This window comes from Rattus norvegicus, chromosome 14 (assembly GCF_036323735.1).
Source record: "Rattus norvegicus strain BN/NHsdMcwi chromosome 14, GRCr8, whole genome shotgun sequence".
NCBI classification, from domain to species: domain Eukaryota; kingdom Metazoa; phylum Chordata; class Mammalia; order Rodentia; family Muridae; genus Rattus; species Rattus norvegicus.
The window spans coordinates 4,588,910-4,614,308 of NC_086032.1; the positions used below are offsets into that span (position 1 = coordinate 4,588,910).

The 25,399-nt window shown below is 45.2% G+C and overlaps 1 protein-coding gene across 2 annotated transcripts in view; it reads right to left on the reverse strand.

The window, feature by feature from the left end:
• The window catches only part of Lrrc8c (leucine rich repeat containing 8 VRAC subunit C), a 92,539-nt gene that overhangs the window by 60,189 nt on the left and 6,951 nt on the right, over positions 1–25,399 (reverse strand). Inside the window, exon 2 of one of the 2 annotated variants that reach the window (NM_001037179.1) lies at positions 6,041–6,111. The exons of the other annotated variant lie outside the window; for it this stretch is intronic. The gene's annotated coding sequence lies outside the window, so the exon portion shown is untranslated. The remainder of the gene's footprint in view (positions 1–6,040; positions 6,112–25,399) is intronic. 2 annotated transcript variants of the gene reach the window in all.

Sequence of the window (25,399 nt, forward strand, 5' to 3'; positions counted from 1 at the left end):
GCCTCCTTTATGCAAGGTAAACTCCTTAAGAACCTCCAGTTTGGCCTTCACTCCTTCCTTCCTTTGAATGCCCAGGCACGTACATGCACTCACTAGATAACTGATGAAGCAATGAGTGAAAATCAGTGTAAGCACGACTGGAAATCCCCTCTGTTGTGGTTGTCAGAAATGCACAACAGAAGGGCTGCAGGGACGGCTCAGTCACTACGAGCACTTGCTTTACTTGTAGAGGAGCCAAGTTTGCCTCCCAGTCCCACACACGGTCTCCCAACCACCTGTACGAAACTCTAGTTCCAGACAGAGGCTCTGATGGCCTCTTCTTGACTCTGGACCAGGCATTCGCGCATGACATAGAAATAAATAAATCTTTATGAAAAATGAATGTAAGAAATATCCGTTGACTCTCAGAATTTAGAGTGGGTGGACTTAGTTTTGAGAAGAGGGAGCAGACAAGAGGCACTCTTGTACTGGGCTCTCCTGAAGCATGGGTTCCCTTACAGTGTACCTAGCAGTGGTATGTTCACTCCATGGTTCTAAGACCCGCCCACTCCACGAGCGGAAGTGCAGGCCTTCACCAAGCAATGGTTCTTTCTCGGTGACAGTTTAGGTCACAATCCCTAAGGGTACGTGGCCGGTAATGAACAGGCACAGAACAGTGTGACGGCTTCAGGATCGTGTAGGTGACGCGGGAACAGGTTCACACTGATGATCCTCTTTCAAGGAGATACTGCCTGAGTCCTACTCAAGTAACATAAAGGGAGCGAATGCTGTAAGCAGCTATGGTTGGCTTCCTCATCAGAGTGTCGAAGGCTCTTATTTTAAAGAAGAAGGTGGAAAAAACTATATATTCCAGCCATTTATTTACCACCTCCCCCACCTCCACCTTTGGAAATAAATGCCAGGACCCTGAATATTCCAGATATGCCCTTTACCGCTGGTCTACGCCTGCAGCCTCTATTTCTGACCAATCTATACCATTACCTTGATCCACATCATGATCATAGCACAACTGGATGGCCACAGGAGCCTCTTAATTGATTTCCATTCTTCTATCATAGATTGGTCTCCACTGAGCAGCTAGAAGGAAAGCCTTAAAATTCTGGCCTTCTCCTGTGAGCCAACTCTCCCAACAGCTCTCCGTCTCATTCAGGGAAAAGCTCCTTCGCTCCTGCCTTTAGCTAGTCAGCTCTGTCCTGCTCATTCTATCTGCTGTGGCCACGATGACCCTTCTAGACAGCATTAGAACATTCCACATCTACCCCCCCAATTCAGGACCTTCATAAGTTCAACTCCTCTGCTCAGAATTCTCCCCTTCCTGGTAATAGCACACTAGCACCTCTCACCTTCTTTTGGGGCTTCTTGAATCTGACTCAGATCTCAACCACTTTTGACCCTCTCTCTCTCACCGCACGGTGGTGTACGTCATCACCACCTCTTATCTGGACAGTGACACCGCAAAGCCAATTTAACGTTAGACCCCACAGCGCACACTTCCTTTACTCTTCCACACCAGCCATCCCAGTTAAATATGCTGCAGATTTCAACTGCATGTGTGTTTCCTTTCCTGTCTTCGTCCGTTTGGAGTCCCACCAAAGCAGGAATTTCTTTTGCTTAATTTGGGAGTTATTTTTGTCCCAACTGTTTAGGATAGCATCTGCCCGTGGCCTGTGTTCCTTACTGGATGCAGAGAACTGGATAAAGAAGGAATAAAGAAGTAGAAAGAGGGTGCACAAAGAAATGGCACGGGAGTGAAGAGAAGCAAAGGAATACGGGCGGCGAACAGATGTCAAGGGCCTGGTAGTGAGCGTGCACACTCCAGCGTGTGCAAACGCAAAACGCTTCGGTGCACTGCACTGTGCCGGGATTCCATTTGTCGAATAGAAAGTTTAGGAAGGACTGGTTGTTAAAAGACCTCCATAACAGATTTTAAACAAGATCCAAACACTGTTAGAGGAAAAACATGGGGAAAATATGTCAAGTTAGAGGCACAGGCAAGAACTTCACAACAGAACTTCAGGTGCTGAGAAACAAGGCCAATGATCGACAAAGGGGGCCTCATCCGACCAAACAAACAGCTAATCCAGCAAAGAAGTCTACAGAAGGAGGAAAAAAAGATCTTTGCTTGTGCGCCTGACGGAGGATTAGTAGCTAGAATATACAAAGAACACAAGAAGCTTAACAAGAAATGAAATAACCAGGTCAGTACCTGGACTAATGAGACGAACAGTTCCCCAGAGATGGACCAGAAACAATAACTGTGAAAAATGTCCAGTTCCACAAGGGACTAAACGCGCTTTAATGCTGCACTGAGGCTCTGTCTTACCCCCATTAGAATGGCAGTCCTTAAGGAAATGAACCAGGTAAGGCACTCCGTGCCTTCAATCCCAACCCTCAGGAGGCTGAGGGCAAGCAAGTCCACATTCCAATATGCAGTACAGAGAGAGTGCTTTGTGACCACGAGGGCAGGGCTATATATAGTGAGACATGTTCTCAAGACAAAAATAAAACAAAACCCCCAAGGGGGTCTAGAACAAGCCTATAGGTCGGTTAGCCCACGACAACATGAAAAATGGGTACTGTGTAGAAAGGTCCCTGGGGTCCGGCTAGGAGTCCTCGTGACCCTTTGGGAGCTACTTTTGAAACCTGGGCAGCGTTTCGTGTTTGAGTACATCTGTGTAAGTATGCACCAGGAACCACCCAGTGAAGAATCTACTGCTAGAACCCTGGCTGAGCTAGGATTGCAGGATTTACTGGAAATCCTGGGATTCGGGGGGGCAGGGGACCCATGCAAGGTGTGAGAGGTCTCTCAATGTTGGCCACAGGGCAGAGCCATCCATTCCTGAGTGAGTTAGACTAGAGTCTCTGGCGTAGTACCCAGCCATGAGGTGTTTTATTTTAGTTTGTGCACCAGGGTTTTCCTTTCTAGATAGAGGGGGTTTTGTTAAAGCAAGATCGATATTTTTAGCTTCTGTTTATCAAGCAAACACAGGAGCAGGACCCTGGGTTTGGATCTGTTTTCCAAGAAACATCTTAAATAAAAGTAAAGTAACACATCGGAAGGCCTTACGGGAAGACCAGAACTATGCGCAACTCTAATGAATGAAGAGTTTGCTTACATAGAATGGTTTCAGTACGCCATGATCGATTAAATGATTGATTGATCGATTACAGCTAGGGATTGAACAGATCCTTGAACATGCTGCACATATGCCGTACCACTGAGCGACACCCTCAGCCCTGTATTTATTAATGTTTGACACAGGGTATTACTGTGTAGCTCTGGCTGACTTGGGACTTGTTATGTAGATGGGGCTGGCTTTGAACTCATAAAGATCCCTTAAGTCGGCCTCTCAAGTTGCTGGGATTAAAGGCAAATGCCACCAGGCCTGGCTGGGCCCATTTTAAGATCACATCTTTAGCTTATATTTTCCTTCACACAACAGGAGGACTGACAGATGCCCCATGAACTCAACTTTGGAGAAAAGCAGCCTGCTTGAATACTACTGAAGGGTGCTCGGGCCATAGCTACAGAGCCCTATTTTGAGAGCCTGTGGCTGAGTGTTTCCATACATAATCCAAGGCCAACACTTCCTACCTGCTGTGGACACTCCTTCAGTGCTTGGGCTATTTATATACTGTCTCATCTATCTCTCCTCCCACACGGCAAAGTGTAAGGGCAGAGTCTAAGAGCCTTATTCAGGCACTCCCAGCTCCTGACCTAGTTGCCTGGGCAGTAACGGTTCACACCACACGGAACTGTACATGCCTATGGTTTAGCTCCACCACATAGTTTCTGAACATTTGAGCAGAAAAGTTAAGATGGGGTCTGTGTTTGATAAATGGAAGATAATAATATTGACCTTATTTGACCAAGGTGCCCCACTATGTATAAAGGAGAACCCTAGAACACAAACTAAGGCTTAAAGTGTTACCAAGAAGGCACAGACACCTCACGTGAGCTGCATTATTTAACTCCTCCATATCCCAAGACTCAAGGTCCTACAAGCCTACGTGTGTGGGAGAAGTTGAGGTTTCAGTTAACTATTTTGTCTGGGGTTTTACAGGGGAAGTCCTGAATGTCGCCCAGGGGAGCCAGTTCACAGTGCTGTGAAAGTGACATTCTATAGACAACACTGCACTTCTTCCTGGTCTTTCTCAGAAGAACTCATCAGCCAGGAGGCTGCTTTCTCTTCTCCCACTGTTTATTCAGACCAACATCAAAGGGGCTCTTACCTGAACTAATAGGAATTGTACCACATGAGCTCCCTGTGACATTTATATAAGCACAGGCCATGATTGGATCCTATTGACCACCATTGTCCGCTATTGGCATTCTAGGCATTGTCCTCTGCAGGACTATGTGAAACCCAGGGGCTCTCACTACCTCTCATTTCCTAGAGTGGACAACACAGATGTGTTTTGTTTGTTCTCTCCCTGGTTTCTAGCTCTGTTTGTCAATTTTGAGCTCTCTAGCCTTCGGTCCTTAATAACATCACAGAATTTAAAAGCAGCCTCTGCTTCACTCAGGGCTTGGATGAGTCCGTTCTCTGGTCTGCAGACAGTTCATAGCATATTTATATTAAATACGTGTCATTATCACTCCCTTCAAGAAATAACAACCCACAGGTTCAATTTTTAAATCTATTGATTCATTTTAGGGAGAAAAAAAATGAGGGCTTGCTCAGTCTTGCCCATACGTGAGCCTAATATTAAACCAGAGACAGCACCCAGGAGAATCTTTCTTAGACTGAGGACATGGATGTATATTTTTAAATCATAGCCATCCTGCCTCCCTCGCCACTTCTGAGTAAAATGCCACAGAGAGCGAAATGTTTGAGATAAGCAGAAAGGACTATCTGAAAATGTTCGCGAGGTGAAGAATTCTCTCGTCCTCTCAGATAACGTTCTACAAACACAATGTATCTCAAACGGCTTCTTTCCACGTTTCCAAGCAAACACACTCAAACAGATTAATTAATCAGTCTCCGGCTGTCCTCAGATGCCATACTTAAAGTTGAGTATGATGTCACGCAAATGATTCTCATTCAATGAGAATGTCAACCAGAAGAGGTCTCACGGAAACAGAAAGCCTCAGAGCAAACGAATGAGTCTCTTACCAGAGAGGCTGGTTAAACCAAACAGCTGAGGGGCCGAGGCCATCAGGGAAAGCCTCTGTTCTCGGGCTTGATGCTCTCCTCCTGTGAGACATCGATTATGCATCTGGGTGTGGTCCGAGGGGACTTTTGGGAAGCATCATAAGCTTCAACAAAAAAATTGCAGTTGAGGGAATATAGAGACACCCCAGGCACACCCCATTCCCGAGGGGCTTCTAGGAACATGCCTGCTCCTCGTATGAGTGACATTATTGTCCCCCCTTCCAAATAATTTTGCTTTGACTTCTAAAATACTCTTCAGGGTGAATCTCAGTTGGTAGAGTGCTTGCCTGGTATGCATGAAGCCCTGGAGTCCATCCCAGCACTGCCTAAACTGGGTGTGGTTCCCCAAACCAGTAATCCTAGCACTAGGTCGGGGGAGGCAGGAAGATCAGAAGTTCAAGGTCATCTTTAGCTACAGTGTTCTCTGCCAGCCTGGGATACACAGGACTCGAGAAAACAAAACAAACAAAACCCAAACCCAACCCAAACCAAAGAGCTAATAATATAACGTACAGATACTCATATAATATAGGATAGTATGCATTGTTTCGTTTGAGTCGAATTTTTTTCTCTCTGGTGTTAAAAAGGAGCCCATCCCCAATTTCTGCAGAAGCAAACTGTGATCATGGTAAGTACCTTTCAAACGACAGTGGCCCTTGATTACTGAAGTCACTGTCACAGCTAGACACACTATAACAAAGACATCACATGCTTGCAGTAACAACATTACATCCATAGCATTTAATCCAGAACTCAAAGGTGATTTGTGCAAATTCTACTCTTTATGAGCTGAACACATTGCTTTGTATGTGAAGACTGGTTAAAAAGCCCTTAGAACAATCTATGTTAGCAGTGAAATTAATTAGAAACACTCCTGTTATTACCTTATATGTATATGTTACTTCTCTGAACATCTGTGGTCCCAGAATTCTTAGTCATAAGCAGCCACATTAATCTAAAAAATAAAAATAAATATAGGTCATCTTGACTCCATCTTGCACAGCGCGTTCTGTTCGGTATAGCATCCACAGTGTAAGCTTTACTGGCAGCAAGGTCTAGGCTCGCAACAGGACTCTACTGGATGGCTTTTAACCTCTTTAAATTATGCACAATTAGAAAAAAAGTCCTGGCAATAAATGTAACAATTATGATTATTTTAAAAGGCCAAATAGAAAAGCTCAGCTTCTGTCTTGGGATCTTCTGGTATTGCCTACGTGCGCCTTTACCTGCATGGGAAGTTCATGGAAAATGCCCGTAAGAGCTCTCAAAGTGTGGTGCCTTCTTAAAACATTTGCATTGTGTAATTTCTCCCATGCCTTGACATGAGTCTTCAGATCACCCATCTTTAATCCATAGGTGCCAGTCAAAACCCCACGAACATCAGTCCTCTCTACCCAAGAGGCCCCAGATGAGCAATCTAGGTTCTCCAGGTTCAGTGTTTCAGTGCCTACTTGGCACTGGGTACCTCTGGAGCATGACTAAAAGTTTTCAGGAAGCTTCTATAGCCCAAACCAACAATGATATCTACTGAGGGGTTCCCTAAGAACAAGGGTTCATGGGTGGAGAATACATTACCACTGTTTCCCTAGAAGAATCTGCTGTTAGACTGCCTCCCAATGACTTATGCTTATACCCAGACATGTGCTGCTCTCTTGCTCCATTTAACAGGGCGGCAGTTAATGCTGACTCCTATCTGGTCAAGGTGCTGAGAATACGTGACTGATGAACGCTTCATCCTAAATCCTAAACGATATGGATCCTAAATCTGCATCATCACCCCCTCAAGGCCCAAGGAACATGGCAGAGGATGGGACAGAAAGAATGTAAATGCTGGAGGATATGGCAGTGTCATGAAATACTGCCATCCAGATATCACATCGCCATTGCAAACACACATGCTTGTGTGCACGTAGGCGCGTGCTCGCACATACAGACACACACACCACACAGACATACATACACACATGCACGCACCACACATACAGACACACATACATGCACCACACAGACATACATACACACATGCACGCACCACAGACATGTACTACAGAGACACCACAGAGACACAGACACACACACTACAGACACAGACACACACACCACAGACACAGACACAGACCACAGAGATATATATATATACACACATACCATACAGACACACATGCACCACAGACACACACCACACAGACATACACCACATACCACACAGGCACAGGCGCACACACACACACACACACACACACACGCACGGCAGCTAAGAACACCTGCGCGCGGCAGCTAAGAACACCTGCACAAGCCCATCCCTTTTAACCCATCTTGGATGGAGGAGGTATAGATGCCCCATCCCTTCCCAAGGAGCTAATGACTGGTGACAGCTGCTGGAGGCAGAAGTATCATTTTCTCTAGTAGTGAGACCAGTAGGGGATAAGCAAGATGAAGATGTTCACAGGCAAAGGAAGGGGGCTAGCGGTGGGTTAATTCTAACGCTTTGCATGCACATCTGAATCTGTCAGGCGCACAACAGCAGCAAGGGCCAATCCACACAGTTAGACCTGCTGGTGTGACCGTAAGTCATTCTGAGAAACACAGCTGCACCTATGGGGGTCTACTAGGTGTCATCAAACCGAGCCTAAGGAATTCAGCTATGGTTTATAGGGTTGAATGTCCCCTGAAGACGGATTTCCTGGGAGCTAAATCCTGTGCTCCCCAGGAATGGTCGATGCCGCTACTCTTACTATACGGATCGGTTCCAGTGTCCAGTTCTCCTCCCTCCAGCTCAGGGAGGCTGGCGTTCCAGTGCCCTGCCGGTGGGTATGGGCATGTGACTCAATATTAGCCAATTAAATGCCAATGGAGGTGACTTGCTTAACCGCCTAAGGAATTCGCCTACTGCCAACCTTTCTCCCTGTTTCTTACATGGGATTTCAGGCCTTGTAGTAACTATCTAAATTTGACCAGCTATGGATACATGTTAGCCATGGGAGGACATCAAGAAATAAGCAAGGCAACCCCTAAATGTCCTATGACCATGTCTAGAGTATTATAAGGGAGGAAAAGCAATGTCCTTGGTGTTTATACCACAACTATGTGTGTGTGTGGGTGGTGGTTGTGGTGCCAAGGTCAAAAGAAGGATGAGGGGCAGATCCGCAGGGCCAGTTCTCATGGTCATTTATTCCCGATGACTTTTGGCTTTGTAAGAAATATTCTGTTGAAAATGTCTTGTAGAAAGGATGTAGACTCAGCCATAAAGTCCCACGCTTTTACTATATTTGCTTTGTTGCACACGTGGTGGTCAGAGGACGATTTCCAAATATTCATTTTTCTCCTTCCACCATGTGTGTTCTAAGGATTCAACTCAAGTCGTAAGGCATGGTGGCAAGCACCATTCCCCACTGAGCCCACCTGACCGTGTCTAAGCTTTTAGGAGTTAAGATATACGATAGTAAGTGAGATTTGGTCCTTTAAGCTGAAGGCTTTTATCTCTGCTCTCAGATTTCTGAAGTAGGAAGAGAATCTTTTCTGCAACGAGTGGGGCACCCATGGACGGAAACATGAGCGTACTATGTGGAGAACACTCGACAAGAAGCCCAAGGTCCAAACCCATCGCAGCGATAAACAGAGCCACATATGGAAACACAGCGTCAGTATTCTTGATTTCTCTCTCCTCACTCACATTTTTGAGCTGTGTCAGGATAAAGATGACTTAGGCGCAATTTTGGAAGGTATTGAGATTCAAGGAGTAGTTCACACACACACACACCCCCGCCCCAGCAATGATGTCAAATTGGAGGTCATAACAGAGAGAGGCTGTTGTGGCATACACATTGTGGTGATCCGTATATGCTTTATTTCCAATAGTATGACATGTAGTGATTTCTAATAGTGCCTAAGGAGTGGCTCTATTAGAGAGCATGGCCCTGTTGGAGTAGGTGTGGTCTTGTTGGAGTAGGTGTGTCACTGTAGGTGTGGGCTTTAATACTCTCCTCCTACCTGCCTGGGAGTCAGTAGTCTGCTAGCAGCCTTCAGATGAAGATGTAGATCTCTCAAATCTGCCTGCACCATGCCTGCCTGGATGCTGCCACGTTCCCACCTTGATGATAATGGACTGAGCTTGGGAACCTGTAAGCCAGCCCCAGTTAAATGTTGTCCTTATAAGAATTGCCTTGGTCATGGTGTCTGCTCACCAAACTAAGACACGCATGTACCAGGAAGGCCTGCAGATGCTGGTCCCTTGATATCGGACTTCCCAATCCACACCGTGGGCCAAGAAATTTCTGTTCACTGTAAGTGTCCCAGACTCTGATAATTTGTTACAACTGCACAAAAATGAAATACAAAGCATTTGGGCATGAGCAGAAAAAAACCCCAAAACCCCACAACCATCATAGTAACAAATACATAGGAAAATGAAATGTTAGGGAAACGAAAGTGGAGAGGAGATCAGGGCTAGGATGGAGCTCAGTTGGGAGTGTGTCTGCTTAGCATGCACCAAGGTCTGGGTTCAAACCCCAGGACTGCATAAGCTAGATGTGGTGACGTATGCCTCAGATCCCAGCACCTGAGAGGCAGAGGCAAGAAGACACAAACCAAAGTTTCCTGGGGAAAAAGGTGCCTCAGTTGAGGAATTGTCTTCATCAGACTGGGCTGTGGGGCATTTTCTTGATTAATAATAGATGGAGGAGGGCTCCAAGCACTGTGGGTGGTGATCCTAGGTTCTATAAGAAGGGTGGCTGTCCAAGTCACGGGAAGCAAGCCAGCACACAGCACTCCTTATGGACTCTGCTTCACCTTCTGACTCCAGGTTCCTGCCTTAAACTCCTGCCCTGGCTTCCCTCAGTGAATATAAGTTGTGATTAAGTCCTCTCCTTCCCAAGATGGTTTTGGTCGGTTTAACACAAAGGTCAATGCAAGTTCAAGGTCAATGTGATCAAGCTACAGAATAAAACTCTGCTTCAAGATTCATGTGATGATGATGATGATGGTGCATAAATATACTACTATATTGCCCACTGTAGAAAAACTGTCCAAACCTATGTGCCTGATGCTACTTACAACCTCCTCCCAGAAGAAATCAATATTTCCTGGAGAAAAATGCTTAGTTACTTGATGCTTATGAGTGTCAGTGACAAAAGACATACTCTGGGCAAGCAATTACCACCCAGAGCTGACCATCTGACAACCAAGTTAGTGATCTTTCTGATATTTCAATGTCAAATCTAATGATTTTTTGCCATGGTCTTTGCTATAAAATACTCTTACCCAAAGCAAGTCTTTGGGGTTGAGATGTAGCTCAGTCAGTGGTTCAATTCTCCAAAGTGATAGATAGATAGATAGATAGATAGATAGATAGATAGATAGATAGATAGATAAATAGATAGATGATAGATGGATAGATGGATGGATGGATGGATGGACAGACAAACAGATGGACAAGTGGACAGGTGGATGGATGGATGGACGGATGGGTGGGTGGATGGATGGATGGATGGATGATGGGTGGGTGGGTGGATGGATGGATGGATGGACAAGTGGGTGGATGGATAGTTGGATAGATAGACAAACACACAGATAGATGAGCAAGCCAATCTTTGAATTCTAAAAGAGCTTTCTCTTTATAGCAAACTAGTTACAACATTTTTGAAAAATAAGTCGTCCACTTACCCTCTTAATTTCAGGGAATGGGAGCTTTTTCCCTTAAGGCAGAGAGGGATCGTACAATGCTCAGGTTTTACAGGTCATGTGCTCTATTTTTATATACTGCCTTTAAAGCATGTAAAATCTATGTCAGAAGTGGATGGCATAAAAGCAGGCTGAGGATCCAGGTCGCATGAACCCTACGTCGTCATGCCTGTTCAGGGTTCTGAGAAGTCCCAGACAAGGCTCACTCTGAGAGGCATAGAGCTGCAGTTATTGGCTTCGAGGCTGAGACACGACAGTTGGAACAGTTCAGTGTGGAAGTGTAAAGGCCATTTGAAAAGAGTCGGTCTATGGGGCTTAAGATGACATACCATCTAAACTGGGAGCAGGCTTGAGAACTGGGCTGAGTGGGAGCTCCTCCTCAGGGCACGATTCGAAGAGAGTTGTGCCTCATGAGTGATGTAAGTCTAGAAATGAGGTGATAAGCCTTAATGTCTCTCCCATGTTTTAAGTTTGAGGACGCCCATTGCCAGTCTTTTATTCTGACCAACAATGCATGTCTATTATATTAGAGACAAAATCCTTTAAATAAAGCTTAGGATGGATAAGGATGTGCTGTCTAAAACCCCGAAATAAAAAATGAACAGGACAGGAGCTTTTTCTGAGCTACCAAAGGGCAATTTAAGTGGCCTCCTCAGTGATTAAGGGAGTACGTCTTGTTTTGATTTTCTGACTAGTTTTGGCTACACTCCAGAGTTGTACTTGGGTCCAGAAGAAAACACCTAATGGCATTTGTTTCTTTAAAGCACATTTCCTAGTTGTAGATGTAACTGGGCAATGATACTGTAACATTTTTTTAAAAAAGATTTGTTTATTTTACGTGTGTCACATGAGTAAGCTACCCTCAAAGGGGAGACATGAGAGTGTCAGATCCCCTGTAGCTGCAGTTACAGGGTTGGGGGCCACCATGTAGGTGCTGGGAACCAAAGTCTGGTCCTCTGAAGAGCAACTCGTCACAGCTGAGGCATCTCCCCATCCTAAGAATCCCTTCGAAAGGGGTTGGGGATTTAGCTCAGTGGTAGAGCGCTTGCCTAGCAAGCGCAAGGCCCTGGGTTCGGTCCCCAGCTCTGGAAAAAAAAAAAAAAAAGAAAAGGAATCCCTTCGAAAAGTAGCCCCTGAGAATCTGGGAAACAGTTTTGGCCATTCTGAGTTTGGCAAACTTTTCGCGTGTTTGACTCTATAACAAAGTCAGGTTTCAATTTTTGAAAAATTATCCTTTGACAACATTCAGAAAATGTTGGTGTTTGTCCTGCTGTGGTTTGCCCCCGGTGCATTTTGTGTGGATTTGCATCTGTCGAACAGTTAAAGCTGTAGCTCAGAGGTCATCCGCCTGTCAGCCAGAGGCTATGTTCAGTGTCCCATCTGTTTTGACAATGGACTCCTGATGTATTTAGCAGATCAGCACCTTCCCATTGGTCTGGAACACAAGGAGGGAAGGCTCCACAGCCATATGAGTTTGTGTCTAAGGAGAGCACCTACCTTGTACACATCAGCTATGTTAACATTCGCAGAGTCAGGGAAGCTATGATAGGTGATTTCACAGGCAAGAAGACAAAGGGTAAAAGGAAATGTGTGCAGCTGGCCGTGAAATGAAACAGCACCTCCCAGCAGACCCGGACGGATGAATTCCAGCACAGAAAGCCTCCAGCCCCAAACGCACAGCAGCTGAGGAGAGGTTTCGCCTTTCATGGACTGTTTCCTCCTTCCAGAGAGAAACTGAAATATGACATCACTTTTCCTAGTTGCCAACAAGCACTTCATACATTTGGAGCATGGGGTTTGAAAACTCCCCCTTTCTCAATATGTGACGCCGAGGAAAAGCAGTGCAAGTTATGGAAAGCAAACTGAATGGAGGAGCTGGTGGATTGTGCGCACATTGCTAAGGACGAGGAACCAGACATCTGCAGGCGTCCACCTGGTGATTTTTCAGACCCCTCCTCTCTGCCTATGGCGCTGGAGATGCAACCCATGGTGCATGTGAGACCAGCACTCTACTCTCTGGCCTCAGGTTTGTGAGACGGGGTCTTGCTGTGCAAATGGGGTGTCTCGCTGAAAAACGGAGGTGGCCTCCAAATCCCAGTCCCTCCTCCTCCTCCACTTTTTAGTCAAAACTTGCACCTAAAATGTCTCTTTAGCAATACTTTGCAAACCACCATGACTGAAATATGAAAGCTTTTATGCTCTTAGGCTGGCACTTGCTCCATGCTGGGACTTTCATAGTCCAGGAAGGTGCTCTGTGGCTGCTGGGGGAGTAAGTGGTTTATCCAGCTTTGAACCAACCTTCTAAGAATATTGTGCCTACTTGTGTAATAGCACGACTGTTACGGTTGGATCTGAGGCCTGCTCCACAGGAAAGAATCCATACCTGCTACTATAAAAGTCTGGCCAAAACCCCGTGGCTTGTGAGATCTGAAGTCCTGGATAACTGAATGCTATTGTCCAAATCTGCTGACACAGCATCAAAACCCATGTTAATGCACATGGTGGTGGTCTGACTATGCTTGGCTGGTAGGAAGTGTAGGAGGTGTGGTCCTGTTGGAGTAGGTGTAGCCTTGTTGGAGGAAGTGCATCGCTATGGGTGTGGGCTTTGACGCTCCACCCAGTGTCAGTTTCTCTTAGCCTCAGTCAGATCAAGATGTAGAACTCTCAGTTCCCCCGTCGCCAGGTCTGCCTGCATGTTGCCATGCTTACTGCCATGATGATAATGGACTGAACCTCTGAACTTGTACGCCAGCCCCAATTAAATGTTGGCCTTTGTAAGAGTTGCCTTGGTCATGGTGTCTCTTCACAGCAGTAAAACCCTAACTAAGATAGAAGTGGGTACCAGGGACTGGGGGTATTGCCGTGATAGCCTGACCATGCTTTGGAATGTGGATTTTGGGACTTTGGATTTGGAAATGCTTTAGTTGTGGCTTAATGGACCATCCTAGTAGAAATGGAAGACATTGTTGCTGAGGGTGATTTGAACTGTGGGGCCCTAGCTCAAGAGGTTTCAGAGAGGAAGAATTTTAGTGTATGACCTAGAGACGAATGTTCTTGAAATATTTTGGTGAAGAGTGTGGCCGCTTTTAGTCCATGTTTAAAAAGTCTACCTGAGATGTTGACTAATTGCATTGACACAGGAAGTTTCAGAAAAGCCCAGCATAGACTTTGTCTTCTGGTTTACCCTCATGAGGCGCATTTTGATCAAGCACAGAAAGCTTGGAAAGGACACATACAAACTGTATGGTTCGAGTAATAAAAGGGCAGCAGGAAGTGCAGTAGAGCTGAATCCTGTGTTCGAGAAGATGAGCAGATTGAGGGAGTGGTGAGTTTGGCGCACGAAAGCTAAGCTCATTTTTTTATGTGTTTGCCATTGAACAAGGAATAGTTATATCGTGGTAGGTGTTATTAGTAATTGGTTGTTTTCGTTTGGACTTTTAAGCTGGAATGAACTATGACCCAGAAATGGAAGATACAGGCTTTTTTGATCTGGATACTGAGGCATGGTGTCCATGAAAAACTTAGGCTCAGGCATGGTGGTACACGTCTTTAATCCCAGGAGACGGAGGCAAACAGATCTCTGAGTTCAAGGCCAGCCTGGAACAGAGCAAGTTCCAGGTAAATAAAAGCTTAGGTACACACACTCCGATCTCTGAGTTCAAGGTCTGTCTACAGAGCAAAGTCCTGGACAGCCAGACTTAGGCAGTGGCGGAGATAGAAAACAAACAGAAAGCTGGTGATGTAATAGAAAAGACGGCCATGTTCCAGCCCCAGCAAGCGGCAGAACTCACAGCTTCAGCCATGTGACTCTGGCTTTAAGGTCAAGAACAGAGGGGGAAGGTGCAGCCTCAGTTGCAGCTGATGAGTCAGGACTGAAGGGGCCATGCAAAGAACGTAAGGCTTGGTACCATACAGGGAGCCTGTGAAAGGCTATTGGTGAGTCCCAGTTGCAGTGAAAGACCTCAGTGTATTAGAAATGCCAGCACCATGGGAATAGCACTAAGAAACAGCCGTGGAATGGTGTCGACCGAGCCTAGAGTGGTGCAGAGGGCAGAGCTGGAGAAGTGACCGAAGCCTTTTGGAGGAGCCCAGAAGATCATGTGTGGATCCCAGACATTGGAACAAGAAGCTGTAACATTCAAGTTGCCTTGGAGGCCCCAAGATGTTCTAGATTCGAGAGCCATGGGATACCTGTTGGAAAGCTAATAACAGGGAGTGGAACCAGCCCAGGAAAAAAAAATTGTGCTGCAGTTAACCAAGATGAACGGAGCTGGAGAGATCTGAAGACCGCTTTGACATTAGACGTGCAGATGCAGAGTTTGCCATGTGTCCAGATGATTAGTTTGGTCTTGCTTTGGTCCAGTATCTCCTCACTATGACGTTTTGGAATGGTAATGCATATCCTGTGTTGTTGGAAGTGTGTGATCTGCCTTTTGATCTTATAGGGGATTACAGGTAAGCGATTGGATGAATCTCAGAAGAGACTTCAAACACTGGACTTTTAACATGGTTGAGGTGGTTATAGACTGTGGGTACTTTTAAAATTGGACTAAACGTATTTTTTATTATGCTATGTTTAGGTATGGCCCCCATAGACTCCTGTGTTTGAAAAAGCCTGTGGAGCCAGGGAGTGGAATGTGATGGTTTGAATATGTTTGTGCCATGGGAAGGGGTACTTTAAGGAGGTGTGGTCTTACTGGAGGAGGTGTGGCCTTATTGGAGGAAGTGCGCCGCTGTAGGAGTGGGTGTTGAAGCAGAAGAATCTGTTTCTCCTGGCTGCAGTTGGATCAAGATATAGACCTCTCAGTTCCTCCAGCACCATCCCTGCCTGGATATCCTGCACCAAGTCTACCTGCACGCTGCCATGCTTCCCGCCATGATGATTATGGGCTGACCCTCTGAACCTGTAAGCCAGCCCATTTAAACGTTGTCCTTTATAAGAGCCGCCTTGGTCATGGTGTCTCCTCGCAGCATTGGAAAGCCTAACAAAGACACATTTTTATTCTCAGGGAGTTCTTTCCCACCAGTGTCGGATGCGGAGAATTGAGAGAACGGATGCCCAGGTATAGACAAGACTTGCATACCATCCCTTCAAACATTTGCTCAGGGGACATCATGAAATGGTGCATAGAAAGACTGCAAGAGTCAGAAGACAGCTGCCAACGCCATCTTTTGGGCCAGACGCAGCCATTTATAATCAGAAACTCAGCAGAGAGCTGTGCTTCTGCTATAGCATAAAAATGAGGCCATCAACAGTCAGGCTCAGATAAAGAAGGGGCTGATTCACTAGATTCAGGGACAGAGAAGACATTATTGCCTCCAACCAGCACAGTGGCCACACAGATGGCCCCGATTAAACTAAAAGCCACAAAAACAAAACAAGGGGTCACGAATCTAGGAAAGGACTAGGTCAGGTATGAATCTGCCAAAGGACAAAATTCATTAACAAAACCTTGAAGTTCAGTTGATATTCCCGATAAGGAATAGCTGATCAGGATTAATTATTTTCGTACAATCCCATCAACATGACTAGTACTTCAGCACTGACTCAAAGAACAAACATCTGACCTACCCGATCTAAAGCCATTTTCATTTAAGTTTTAAGTACATTTACATTTTTTAATTTTAAACTTAATTTTGAAACTGTTTTCCAAGCCCCCGATTTTGTCATCATTTCTGTTATTTCCCTCTATATTCTGGGGTTTGATTTACTTTCTCGTATATAAGTGTATAAGTGATATGATTGACAGGAAGCTTTTTGTGTTGTTTTCTATTGCTTTTATTTTGGTTGTCGCCTTTTGGCAGTGACAGAATAAACCCAGAGCTTTGTGCACACTAGGCAAGACCTCTGCCACTAAGATACACACCAGCCCTGTATGTTTTTTCACACATCAAGCTCTGTGAAGCTCCTTTACCCCACACATTTACCTTTCTCTTACCGTTTACCCATCGGCCTATGCTTGCATGCATACACACATACATGATACATACACACACGCATATACCATACATACACACCACACCACACACACACACACACACACACACACACACACACACACACCACCATCTTAGCTCTGTCTCACCATTTTTCCTATTCATTTTGATGGTGTGTTTTTATCGTTCAGCTGGAAATACTTTAGCATTTTCTTGAATTTGTTGTTTTTGGCTCTAAAGGTACACTAAAGTTACTCATGTGACTTATAAATGTCACTGGCCTTTTTCTAAATGTTTTTAAACAAATATTTAAGTGCTCATACTGGAGAGATGGCTCAGCAAACAAAATTCCCAATGTATGTGTGTGTGTGTGTGTTTCTGTGTGTGCGTGTGTCTGTCTGTGTATGTCTGTGTGTGTGTATGTGTCTGTGTGTGTGTGTGTGTGTCTGTCTGTGTGTTTCTGTGTGTATGTCTGTGTGTGTATGTGTATCTGTGTCTGTGTGCGTGTGTCTGTGTGTGCGGGTGTGTCTGTGTATGTGTCTGTGTGTGTGAGTGTGTATATGTATCTGTCTGTGTGTGTCTGTGTGTGTGAGTGTGTTTGTGTGTGTGTGTGTGTGTGAGTGTGTATATGTATCTGTCTGTGTGTGTGTGTGTCTATGTGTGTGTCTGTGTGTGTGAGTGTGTTTGTGTGTTTGTGTGTGTGTGTGTTAGCTGCTACCCAAAGAGACCAGAAAGGGCTGGAGTTATGATTGTTGCCAGTCCCTAGTTTTCTTTTTCTGAAGGAAAGCACACTCTTACTTCCGACTGCTGTCATGGTCAAGCAGATGTATTTCATTTTCTCTGCACACCTGTATCGGTTTCTCTTGTATTTACTTTCTAGTCACCAGACCATGGTGACAGTCTTGGGATGGTTTTGCTGTGCTCAACCCACTTGCAGCAGAACCCACTTGATGTGCTCTCGGGATCAGTCAGTTTATGTTCCATTTTTATCTAGTATGGGCGCCTGACAGCCATTATCTGACAGTTTGTCCTTTTTCCTAGTCTTCTCTTCCTTGAACATCCGCTTTTCTTTTATCATTACATTATTTTCATTTTGTGCTAAATGTAGTCCTATGCTGTAAGTTTTTCTTTATTCACTTGCTTCTGGGGTATTCTTCTGTGTGATCTAGTCTATGTTCCTGCTTGGTGTGTCGGGAGCTCAGGCATGTCTCATCTGACCAGGAGTTTGATCCTTGTCCTGACACACCTCGGGTGCTTTCCTCACACTGATGTGATCAGCGGCCAGAGAAGCTGCACTGGAACACTGCAAAAAGTCAGCAGCATTTCAGCACCACAGACCAACCTACCCTACCTGCCCTACCACCATCAGCCTGCCCTACCCACTGCACCATCATAACTCCAGAATGGTGCATGCTGTGCCTTTCAGTCAACATGTGTCAGATTCTGGACTCTGGGGATGTTTGTGCTTTGAGAGTTGGGGCAGTTTCGCAGAGGCTATTAAAGTAAACACAAAGATTGGGATCTCTAGCCAGATAGTGGTGGTGCATGCCTTTAATCCCAGCATGCAGGAGGCAGAGGCAGTTGGATCTTTTCGAGTTCAAGGCCAGCCTGGTCTACAGAGTGAGTTCCAGGATAGCCAGAGCTGTTACACAGATAAAATCTGTCTCAAAAACAAAACAAAACAAACAAACAAAACAAGCAAAATAATCGGATGTTTGGCGTAATTTTGTGTGGTTTTCTGGGTTAAGAGTAGCAAACCACTTTTATAAGTCACCGCAGGAGGCTCACGGGAAGAGACAGCTGTAGTGTTGATGCTGTTCCACATGCCATTGTGTGTCCGTTTCTTCAGACCTTTTCCTCTTTTCTCTTTACAAAATGTGTGTGTGTGTGTGTGTGTGTGTGTGTGTGTGTGTGTGTGCGTGCACACGCATTTGTGTGTGTTTTCACATGTTCTTTCCATTGAGTTCTTGAGCTCCCCGAGAGGTGTTTCGTTTTAGATTTGCATTTTGTTGTCCATTTACAGTTCCCATTTCTTTGCTGAGTCCCTGTCAGTCTGTGGAGTTTTTACACTGCACGCTGGCAACAGCAGTTGTAACCTGTTATTGCCTAATCCCAGCATTTGGCCCATCTTAAGCCCATTTCTGCTGACCACTCCTTGTCTTATTATGGGTAACACTGCCCTGTGAATTTTCACACCCAATAACTGATTTTGACACTGGATATCCTGAAGATCATTATAGCTCTCCTCTGCCTCTGGAAAGCGCTGGCTTTAGTTGCAGCCGCTCAATAGTGTGGTCCTAGTCAAACTTTTGAACTCGGTGTGCGGCCGCACAGTGGCAGTGGCTCGAGCATGGACCTGGGCCATCCATCTGCTCAGCCACCAATGCCCCTCAGTACTTCTGAGATCAGGCAAATACTTGGAAGGAGTTTGGATGCAGATCTGGGGACTTTCCCTTTACTGTGCAGCCACTGGAAGTCTCCCACTTGACCCTCTGTGTTCCTAAGTCTGCCGCAGGACTGCAACATTTGCTTTAGGACTTCGCAGCTTCCAAAGGTAGGAAGCACCCAGCGATTGATTCCACGAGAAAGCTCTCCTTTGACCTCGGCTGGGGCAGTTCCGTCTCTTAGGGAGTCCCCCACTACTCCTTGCTTCCTGTTCTTTCAGACCCTCCTTGTCTAACTTATTTCCTGAAAGATATCTTCTAAAGCACACCCCTCCTTCAAAGAATGATTTCTAATCCTTAATTTAACATGTTATTTCAGTGTGGAGTACCTTTAATAAGCAAAACAACAAAATCAAACAAAACCCAGAAGAGTTCCACCCAAGCATCTATGATAGCTGGCTATGCCAGGTGGTTACATCATAATCCAAATCTCTATGTTGCTGGTACATTGCCAAAGAATGCCAAAAAAGTCAGAAGCCCAGCTTTAGGGGTTGAAGGGTTACATTCCTCAGACGGCTACCCAACATAAGCACACTCTAGAGTTCTGGAACGCATCCAGCTTCCAGCATCCTAACACCATGGAAGAAAACATCTCGTGAGAAACGACAACAGGAAAGAGAGCTGTGAGCGGCACCCCGTGAAGGCTGAGCAGAGCACAGCGAGAATCCTCCTTAAAACGGAACGCTTTGAAAGTAAACTCCCAAAAGCACAACTAGTTTTCGTAAAGGATCACTTGTGTGAACATTATTCTAAGCAACAAAAGCTTAATTGTAGATAAGTTCAGTATTACAGATCTATCTACGTCCCCCCAGAAAGTAAGATGTATGTTTATGCCATTCATAAAGCTATGAATTCATTACTGTGTGCAGAGACTCTTCACCGCTCCTGGTAATGTATCAATATCAAATGTTTGTTACACATCTCTGCTTCCTAATAGTTAGTGGCTGAGCAAAGCTACTTTGTAACAGGCTGTGCTGAAAATGCCACATTTGGAAGATAATTTGTTTAGCCTGACAATCCTACTAGGAAGGTTCTAGGGCTATACTCTTTATAAGTGGAACAGGACCTATAATAAACTCCCTGAACACTACTGCACGATCCTTAGAATCACACAGCTGTGTGTGCTTGTGTTTGTTTGGGCACGTTCATGTGTTTATGCGGGTGCACATGCATTTGGAGGCCAAAGATCAACAGTGTCTTCCTCAGTCGCTCTCCACATTATTATTTGAGACAGGGTCTCTCACTGAGCCGAGAGTTCATCAACTTGGCTAGGCAGGCTGGCTGGCCAAGGAGCGCCAGGAGAAGCCTTGTTCTGCTTCTCCAAGTATTGGGGTCACAGATGTACACTGCTCAGCCTGGCCTTTTTGTGGGAACTGTGGATCTGAATTTGGGTTCTCATGTGCATACAGCAGGCACTTTATCAACTGACCAAGTTCCCCAAGTCCCAGAATGTTGAAATTCTAGGAAAGAATATTTCTTTTGGGCTTGGTGATATATGTCATTAAGTCCAGCACTGGGAGGCAAAGGCAGGTGGGTTATTGTGTGTTCAAAATCAGCCTGGTCTACAATGGGAGTTCTAGGAAGTCATAGTGATCCAAAAAAAAAAAAGTTTGATTTGTTTTGAAAGATTCAAACACATTTTTAAAAGAAAGAATATAGATTTTAGGGGTCCCTTAAGAAAACAAAATACACAGAGCTATGCTCACTAAGCACCTCTCACTGAACTTTTCTAAAGGAAAGAATGTTCGAGATGAGACATACAAAACACAGAGTCTAGGTAAACACACCGTGCTAAACAGTAATAGCAAAAACGGTGTTCATTTAGATTATGCTTTGAATATATTTCCTGATATTAAATAAAAGTGTATTGTGAGTGCTGGTCATCCTAATTCGAACGGTACAATATAAATGAAGAAATCTAAAAAGTGAGTGAGCAGGTAAGAAGTTCAAACATCTTAACACAAAAATAGGATGGAGGTGAAATTTCTTTGGGCAATACAATGTGTAAAGAGTGTCTGTAGCAATAGGCTTCATTATACTTTGTCCTTGAACGCATGCAGTCGCGCATGCCATAATGCACCCAGAACCTTTGTATTCCCACTTGATGAAACAAAACCGATCAAGAGAGTTTCAGACCCAGGGCAGAATCTATTTGTGAGGTATTATTCACAGTCTCTGGGAAGAAATTAAGACTCCTTGCCTGACAAAACGCATGAGAAAACGTAAGTGCTCTCAGTGGAGAGCAGGACTGTTCTTGCAAATGTTTCCTGGCTACCCATTTAACACTGTCAGTCAAGGGTCTAGTAACACAGGGCGTAGTGAAGAATGCCTCTATCTCAGCACTCCTGGGGCAGAAGTCCATGGATCTTAGAATGCCTGATCTACATGAGTTCCAGGCAAGTCAGGGCTACCCCGTGAGACCCTGTCTCAACCCAAAAGTCTGGTAATAATCTTGAAACCACACTTTAAAACCAAGTCTTCCATCGGTCTCTCCTATCAGGTGTCCCAAGGGGAGTACACTTCTAGATGGATCTCCCCAAACCTCTTTACACATGAGAGTTGGGGGTGTGTACACTTCTCAAGTCACTCTTCCAGCAAGCATTTCCAGCGGTCCGCTAAGCCGGCCGGCGCCCTCGCCTTTTATGCTGACGGCACACTGCCTTTCTCTGTCTTGCGTTTCTTTCATTTATTTGTTCTCAGGCATTTGTTGCTCTTTCAGTTCACCTGCGCTGACAACACCCACATCCAAGCGAACACCATGAGTACTGACTCAGCTCATTTTCCTCACGCTACCACCGTGCGCTTTCCCCCAGTTAATTACAGACCATTCCAAATCCTCAGCAAAGGCTCTGTCATCATGGTCTCCCATAAGCGGCAGGTGACGCTTTCAAACACGCCGTCCAGACACTTCATAAAACACCCGAAACCGCTAACATGTCCAGATCGCATCCAATGCTCCTGGGGTCACTTCCGGAATGATCTGTGCAGCTGGGCGTTAGCCAGAAAGCTGAGTGTGACCTGGACAGTGTCTCCTAACATCACCGACATACACACTGTACCGGCCTCGCTAATGCTCAGGGAGGCAGAGTCATTTATCTTTACAATGTTTTCCCAATGAAGTCATTCTTCAAGGCTCCAAAACAGAAATGAATGACTAAGTGGTCTCCAACCCATTGTTCCGGAAGTTGGGTGCCAAGCTGTAGCTTTCCCATTTACCAAGACATGTTCTGATGTTCGTAAACCTCTGAGATGTTGGAACGTGACTACCAAAGTAATTCTTATTGATTTCTGACCAAGTGGTTAAGACACATGGGGGATAAAGGGCAAGAAAGCAGAATGGAGAGTAATTGGGAAAAGGAAGGGGACTGGGGGAGGGGACAGAGAGAGAGGAGGAGGAGGAGGGGAAGGGGAGGAAAGGGAAGGGCAGGGGAAAAGAGGGTGATGATAATGTATGATATACATGTAGAAAATGTCATAAAGCAATACATTGAATAATTACACACGCTAATGAACACATGAAAACGCACACACAGAACTCTGGGGCTCACAAACTTCCAGATATTTGTCTGACCAGGCGGCCTTCACCTAGTGTTCTCTTTGATGTCTTCACTTTGTGTTTACATACTCGCTGCTAGTTATAGTTAGTTCAACCATTTCTTCCTAATTTTCCACTCCATTCAGAGATATATTTTCACGCACGTATTCACCTCCATTAGGAAAGATGATTTCTTTTTTTTTTTTTTTTTTTTTTCTTTTTTTCAGAGCTGGGGACAGAACCCAGGGCCTTGCGCTTGCTAGGCAAGCGCTCTACCACTGAGCTAAATCCCCAACCCTGGAAAGAGGAAAGACGATTTCTTAATGACACTTAATGACACATTGCCGGAATTGAAGCAGAAGGGTGTTAGTGGGTGTGGTGGCACGTGCCTTTAATCCCAGCAGAACTCTGTGAACCAGCAGAACCCAGCTTGATCTGCCTAGCAAGACCCAGGTCAGCCAGGGCTGCACAGTGAGACCCTGTCTGAAAACGAAGCAAAAACATCAGAAGGAAGTGGACAAGCTCCCAGCTAGGAGGTGAGAAGTCTCACCACAAACAGGTCACCATCAATAGTCCCGAGCACCCATGTCCCTGAGCCTCTGACTGACCAAAAAGAACAGACAAGGCTTTGGCTACCCTGGATGTTTTCTTGTCACCAAACACGTTTTTGGATGTGTGAGGTCTTGTCACAAAGCTGGGGGAGAAGAGAGGTGTGTTGTTTGTGGAGATGATGTGTGCCAGAGATGCCAGCCACCAGATTCGGGAAACTGCAGGGAAAACACAGCCTCCTCACTGCTCCAGAGAATGCACCAGAAGGCCAGGCTATTGCCCCCCAGGGGACTTGTACAAGAAACCAGGAAGCCAAGAGCAACCCTGGAAACCCCACCCTCCCCAAGTATCAGCACGCTAAAATCTTTTTAATAAGGAACAGTGTGTTGTAATTATGAGCAAGTGTGAATTCTTTGATACACACAAACTTTACCTTATCCTCAATAAACTGGCCCAGGTCCCAAGAAGAAACGGCTGGTATCGGAACGTCGGTAGCATGAGAACGGTTGAAAGGTGTTAACTGTGTGATGACTAAGGGGGACTTCTCATCAGAAAGCAAAAGAATGTCCAGTAGAGGAGGGTTTGGGAGATGACTTTAGGGGTGTATTAATTTTGCCAGTGTAAACTTTAGGTAATCATCTTAATTCTTTACAAGTAAACTTCAGTTTGAAACAATGGGCTGGAGAAATAGCTGTCAGTCTTGAGTGTGATTTGAATTATTACCCAGATAACTGGCACCCAAGTTTTCTTTTTTTTCTTTCTTTCTTTCTTTTTTTTTTTTTTTTTTTTTTTGGTTCTTTTTTTTCGGAGCTGGGGATCGAACCCAGGGCCTTGCGCTTCCTAGGCAAGCGCTCTACCACTGAGCTAAATCCCCAACCCCAAGTTTTCTTTTTAAAAGCCAGTCACTGTGTCATGAGCTTGTATTCTTAGCAGTGGAGAGGCAGGAGGAGGCAGAGCTCTGGAGATGGCTGGTGAGCCAGCCTCTCTGTATCAGAGAACCATCCTAGTAAGACACCTTATCTCAAAACCAAGGTGGATGGTTCTAGGCGAATGACCCCCGGCTGACCTCTGCCTTCCACACAGACCCATGCACACACATACACACGCTACTGTGCTCCATACAGAGTGAATAAAGTATGCTTCTTTCTCGTTTTGTCTTGGGTTTGTTTGTTAAAACAGGGTCTCTATGCACTTTGGCTGTTTACTCACTGTGTAGACCAAACTGACTTCTAACTCAGAGAACCACCTTCCTCTGCCTCCTGAACGCAGGCATTAAAAGTATGTGCCACCATGTCTAGCATACACCAAACATGCTTCTCATAACTACAAAATAACAGTATAATTGTAGAGGGTTTTTAAATTAAGACATCATATACATTTATAAAAACATATTAATACATTGTCTATTCTGTATGCCTTCTAGTTTCAAATGGCTCTTCCATGACTTCCGAATGTAACAAAGAATCAAGACAGGGGTCATCTTGCCCCAGCAAAAACTGGTTGGGTAGAAAGAAGGGGGAGGGGGTAGGAAGACAAACAACTTGACCAAGGGCCACAGTCCACAGAAACATAATAGACCTGGTGTATTAAGCTTCCTCACATTTGCTGGTCTAAGGCTTCTGGGTGTCTCAGCTTAGCCAGGTTAACTCTCCCCATGCTCTACCTTGCTGCTTTCTCTGGTTTGGTAATAACTTTCCTTTCCTGGGTCTTCAGAAAGATTCCTTAAGGAACACACAGCAATCCTGGATCGCTCTAACTCAAACTTCCAGCATCTGAAACGTTTTCAATGACTTTCTTAAGCTATTTGTGTGTGTGTGTGTGTGTGTGTGTGTGTGTGTGTGTGTGTGTGTGTGTAAAATCTGGGCTCGTGGCTGAGTTCAAGGCCAGCCACAGCTACACATAGAAACTCTGTCTCAACTGCTCCCCTCCCCAATCTTTCTGACAGCTGATTTCTGAATTTTGCTAAACTTTTCTGAGCCCGCACTACATATTTTTTTCTACCACCAGCTCTTTGGTAAGATATCACAGGCTATAGAATCATCCACATGTATCTTTTAAATCCAAGAGCTGGCACCAGGAAAGCGAGTGGGGGGTGTGGC